The 6,000-nt window shown below is 42.6% G+C and overlaps 1 long non-coding RNA gene across 1 annotated transcript in view; it reads left to right on the forward strand.

Moving 5' to 3' along the window:
* LOC135577830 (uncharacterized) overlaps positions 1-4,640 on the forward strand; it is a 128,623-nt gene extending 123,983 nt beyond the window's left edge. The window contains exon 2 of the long non-coding RNA XR_010469357.1: positions 4,105-4,640. This is a non-coding gene — a long non-coding RNA (uncharacterized LOC135577830). The remainder of the gene's footprint in view (positions 1-4,104) is intronic.
* Positions 4,641-6,000: the final 1,360 nt, after the last annotated feature.

The raw sequence follows: 6,000 nt of genomic DNA on the forward strand, positions 1-6,000 counted from the left end.
TTGGGGGGTGCGGAGCTAGCCGCCAAAGCGCAGAAATAATACAAGTTCAAAATTCAGAAGGACAAGTTGCCTCAGTCAAACCGTTTATCTTACCAGTACCTATGGTCTTGTGGGGACGTGATGTGTTGTCTCAGTGGGGGGTGTCTATTCAGACACATTTTTAGGTGGGGCCATTGAGGGGCGTGAAACCCCAAAGTTAACCTGGAAGACAGACACTCCTATTTGGATTGATCAATGGCCCCTGCCACTGGAAAAACTTCACGCCCTCCAAGAAATAGTTAACGAACAACTATCTATGGGACATATTGTACCCTCAACGAGTCCTTGGAACTCGCCTATCTTTGTTATTAAAAAACTGACTGGCAAGTGGCGCCTGCTCCATGACCTCAGAAAAATTAATGACGCTATGGAAGATATGGGGGCCCTGCAGCCTGGGCTTCCGTCACCTACCATGATCCCTCGAGATTGGCATTTAACTATCATAGACCTCAAAGATTGTTTTTTCAACATTCCATTGCATCCAGATGATGCCCCTAAATTTGCCTTTTCTGTGCCAAGCGTCAACATGCAAGCTCCTTTGCAAAGATATCAGTGGGTTGTGCTACCGCAGGGAATGAAAAATAGCCCTACAATATGCCAATGGTATGTAGCAAAGATACTTAGTCCTGTTAGAACTGCAGTGCCTGCTGCATTGTTATATCATTATATGGATGACATTCTAGTGGCAGCACAGCACCATGAAGTCATGGAGGAAGCTGTAGCCCTTGTCGTGGCTGCTGTAAAATCAGCAGACCTCTGTATTGCACCAGAAAAAATTCAAAGAATGCCACCTTGGAAATACTTAGGATGGCGTATAAGGGCTCAGACTGTTACCCCGCAACCCTTACAGATACAGGCAAATGTAAAGAACTTACATGATGTACAAAAACTGCTGGGTACAATCAATTGGGTCAGACCATTGTTAGGAATCAGTAATGCGGACCTTCGTCCCTTATTCGAAATGCTTAAAGGAAGCTCGGATTTAAACGCTCCGCGAACTCTTAGTCCTGAAGCCATAGCTTCCTTGCATAAAGCTGCAACAGCAATTGCCTCCAGACAAGCGCATCGATGGGAACCAGAATTGCCTTTTCAATTAATCATCCTTAATCCTGCTAGACAGCCTTATGCGCTTATTTTTCAATGGGACTGCCAGAAAATGGACCCTTTACTAATCATTGAATGGATTTTTCTGCCTAACCAAGCCACAAAGACGATTTCTACCCAACATGAGATGTTTGCATCTTTAATCATCAGGGCCAGACAGCGATTACTTACCCTGGCGGGCACGGACTTTATCCTTATATGTATGTCAGTAACAACTGTTTACCTGCAATGGCTACAACAACAATCAGATGCACTAGGTATAGCCCTGACTGGCTATGCAGGCCAACTCACTTCTCATCCGCCTTCTCACAAGCTGTTAAGCGTTGATTTTCACCTTTTACCTGTTCCAAAGCGGAGTGACCAGCCTTTACAAGCCCTCACTGTATTCACAGATGGGTCTGGCAAATCTCACAAGTCTGTTATCCTTTGGTGGGATGAACATCGGGAACGGTGGAGCTCAGATGTAGAGACTGTACAGGGTTCTCCTCAAATAGTAGAATTATCTGCAGTTGTTCGAGTGTTTCGAAAATGGTCTGCCCCTCTCAATATAATCACTGATTCTGCTTATGTTGCAGGAATTGTTAGCCGAGCAGAAGCTTCTGTGCTACGGGATATTTCTCATGCGGCACTGTTCAATCTGTTACAAGAACTCATTTTCCTGTTAGATTCCCGCCTTCATCCTTATTTTATTATGCATGTTCGATCTCACACTTCTCTACCTGGTTTTATTGCAGAAGGGAACCGACAAGCGGATTTGCTTACGCTACCAGTGCAGGTGTTACCAGATCGATTAGCGCAAGCTCGACTCAGCCACTCCTTTTTTCATCAAAATGCTGCAGGCCTTACGTTTGTTATTAAAACAAAAAGGGGGAATAGGGGCTGCTACACCAGAGGAGCGCTTACAGAAAGCCTTGTATGTTTTTAATTTTTTGAATTGTTCCCTGTTAGACAGCAATCCTCCAGTAGTTCGTCATTTTAGCACAAACACCCTTTTTGAACCCAAGATTAAGCCGCCAGTATTGATCCGGGACCCCGAAACAGGTAAAGTGATGGGACCCTATCCCCTTGTTACATGGGGTAGAGGTTATGCTTGTGTTTCCACAGAGAGAGGTCCTCGCTGGATCCCGGCAAAGAACGTGAGACCCTTCCGAGAAACATTGCAACGGCAGTCCTCTGATAACGCTCCAGAACCTGCGTTCGATGAGGAGAACGTTGCTCCCGAATGAATTCCGTCTCAGAAACAGATAAGCGAGAGCTTCAATGTCCAGACTGCGAAGTGTGCAATTTCTGGATCCTTAGAATTTGTGCTGACTGCGAAAGACCACAGTGGGTAAATAGGTGCCGCGTAAAACGGTGGTGTGACTATTGTTTGCAGGATTATCAAGGGCTCTTACAGAGGCTGTCAGTGGAAACTGGAATTGAGGGCGATAGAACTCGCTCCTATCAGGAAAAATTAGAAAAATGGCATAGGTATATTTTTGAGCAATCAAATATTGTCCTTTGGAAAGCCATTGAATGTGATAAATCTGTTCCAGTACCACAGACCTGGGAAGTAAACCCCGATAAGTGGGAGGAAACAAAAAGGAGGTGTCGGAAAAAGAGAAACAGAAGGAAGACTAAGAGCCTGCAGGAATGGGCCAAGTATTAATCTTTTTGTTAAGTACTATAAGCTTAGGTCTTAGCTTTGATTTACATCATGTTGGCCCTCGTACTAATGTGTGGCTCACGTGGGCAAATCGTACTGGGACCACAGACTTTTGTCTGTCCCTGGCGCAAGTAAGCGATCCGTTTAGAACATGTTTAATTGGGTATCCATATGTACACCTAGACGATTTTCGAGGTTACGTTAACACCCCTGATTTGTCGAATGTACTCAATTCCTCATATTGGCAATGGAGGAGAAATAACAGTGACGGATGGTGTATAAAAAGTAGCGACTGGCCAGTAGAGCAGGGAGCCATGCTCCAGCAAGGCTTAATTCAAAGGCTCAATTTCTCTAATCACTTACCGTTTCAGGAACTGACACTTTGGGGCTCCTTCCCTCCACAGGGGGAATGGGAGAACATCTCAAATCGCGAAAATTGCTCTAATATGAGTCCGGAGATTCTTCCTGTTAACGGGACTGGAGTGGTCTATTTTGGTGATAGCTGGACTGGGTATTTGATTCGAGATGGTCACAAAGAGACATTAGATTCACTGATTCATTATCAAAACGTGTCAGGTAACTCTGGTCATTGGAACATTTCGATGAATACAGGGACTAGAGATGTGGCCAATATCACTGGACAGGTAAGGTTGCCAAAAGGCTATTTCTTGATTTGTGGAGATAGAGCATGGCCCGGAATTCCTTTTAAACCTGTGGGAGGACCTTGTTATATTGGGAGACTTACGCTGTTCGCACCCCATATGAGGGACGTGCTTAATCGTTCCCTGAGCAATAGTACCAGATCAAAAAGGTCATTGCGACAATTACAACCAGATTGCGATGATCGCGTCAATTTAGGGTCTTTAGGATCTACTATAGCTCTGTCCCTATTTTTGCCTGGTGGAATGGCCGCAAGCAATTGGAATAAAATAAAACAATTGGCATGCTGGGCTGTCAAAGAATTTAACACGACCTCTGACATTTTGTCAGGATTAGCTCAAGATGTAGATAGCTTACGACATGTAGTCTTACAGAATCGTGCCGCCATAGATTTCCTTTTACTAGCCCACGGACATGGATGTCAAGAATTTGAAGGAATGTGTTGCATGAATCTATCTGACCACTCTGTGAGCATTCATAAACAGATTGCAGAACTACGAGAAAGGATTCACAATGTGCAGGAAGGAATGGATGGACTCGATGGGTGGCTAGCTTCTTGGGGAATTACAGGGTGGATAAAAGATTTACTTAAACAGGGAATTTTGATCCTTTTAGTAATTTGTGTATTATTACTAACGATTCCATGTATTTTGCAGTGCTTACAAAAGTCGATAACCGCTTCAGTAAATAAGATTTTTCTTGTACAAGCACAAGACCTCCCGAAAACTCCCAGTACAGAAGCAAGACGTCCTCGAACTGGTTGGGCGCCGACCTTGGGAAGAAGCAAATGTTTGAAAACAAAAAGGGGGAGATGTGGGTTATCTTGGCTGTATTTATAGGCAATGTGCTGATTTTAGTTATTGGACCTGCTGTGTTAGCATGGGAAGTTACTGGGGGGTTGTGGAAAATTACAGCCGATGGGTGTAAGAACAAAGCACAGGAACTGGTGGTTTGGCAACAGTATCTTGTTATAGTCGCGCGAAGCTTTCCTAACACGAAAGGCATGTAGTTACAAGGACCTAAGATAAGATATGCATGCTTTCTTACTAACCTATCATGAGCTCAGCTTTTGTAATATGTATGAGCTAATTAGTTGGTATACCAATCAGTATAATCCACGATAGTAGTTGTAATGTATGTAACAGTATAAAAAGATTGTGTAGAGAACAATAAAGTGGACACTTTGCTTGCATCAAGTTGCGCCCCCGTCTCTTCATCGCGGCAGGAATTAAAAAAATTTGATGGGAATTTAAAAATTTTGAACGAACTGAAAAATGTCAACACTGACTTTACAAATATCAAATGGAATATGAGAAATATAGATGTGAAATTGTAAAAATTTTGACAGGGATTTGGAAAATTTCAGTGAGAATTTTAAAAATTTCAACAGGATTTCAAAAATTTGAAAGGAATTTCAAAAATTTCAATGGGAATTTGAACAATTTTAAAGGAATTGAAAAATTTTGAAGGGAATTTGAAATATTTCAACACTAATTTTACAAACTTCAACTAGAATTTCAGAAATTTTGAGGTGAAAATTTAAAAATCTTAAAAAACTTCAAAAATTTTAACAGTAATTTGAAAAAATTCAACATTAATTTTAAGACTCTCAACTGGAATTTTAGAAATTTTGAAGTGAAATTGTAAAAATTTTGACGGATATTTGGAAAAATTCAGTGGGAATTTTATAAGATTCAACAGGATTTTAAAAATTTTGAGAGAACTGGAAAAATTTGAAACACTGTCTAGAGGGGTTTGTAAAACACACGCTGTCCAATGGGGTTTGAGACAGACAGAGTGTCCAATGGGGTTTGAGACACACACTGTCCAAAGGGATTTGAGACATGCACAATGTCCAATGGGGTTTGAGAAACACAGGCTGCCCAATGGGGTTTTTGTCACACAGAGTGTCCAGTGGGGTTTGTGACACACACAGGATATCCAAAGGGGCTTGTGATAAACAAATATTCGAATGTGGTTTATGACACACATATTGTCCAGTGGGTTTTGTGACAACCAAACTGTCCAATGGGGATTGTGACACACACACGCTGTCCAATGGGGTTTGTGAAACACAGAGGCTGTTAAATGGGGTTTGTGACACACACACTGTCCGATGGGGTTTTTGAGACACACGCAGTCCAATGGGGTTTGAGAAACGCACACTGTCCAATGGGGTTTCTGACACACACACTGTCCAATGCGGTTTGAGACACACACGTTGTCCAATGGGGTTTGTGACACACGCTGTCCAATGGGGTTTGTGACACACACACGCTGTCCAATGGGATATGATACACACACATTGTCCAATGTGTTTGAGACACACACACTGTCCAATGTCGTTTGTGACACACACACTGTCTAGTGAGGTTTGAGACACACACGTTGTCCAATGTCTTTTGTGACACACACACTATACAGAAGGGTTTGTGAAAAACACGCTGTCCAGAGGAGTTTGTCACACGCACACTGTCCAATGGGTTTGAGACACACACACTGTCCATAGGGGTTTGTGATATACACGTTGTTCAATGGGATTTGTGTCACAC

This window comes from Columba livia, unplaced genomic scaffold (assembly GCF_036013475.1).
Source record: "Columba livia isolate bColLiv1 breed racing homer unplaced genomic scaffold, bColLiv1.pat.W.v2 Scaffold_146, whole genome shotgun sequence".
NCBI classification, from domain to species: domain Eukaryota; kingdom Metazoa; phylum Chordata; class Aves; order Columbiformes; family Columbidae; genus Columba; species Columba livia.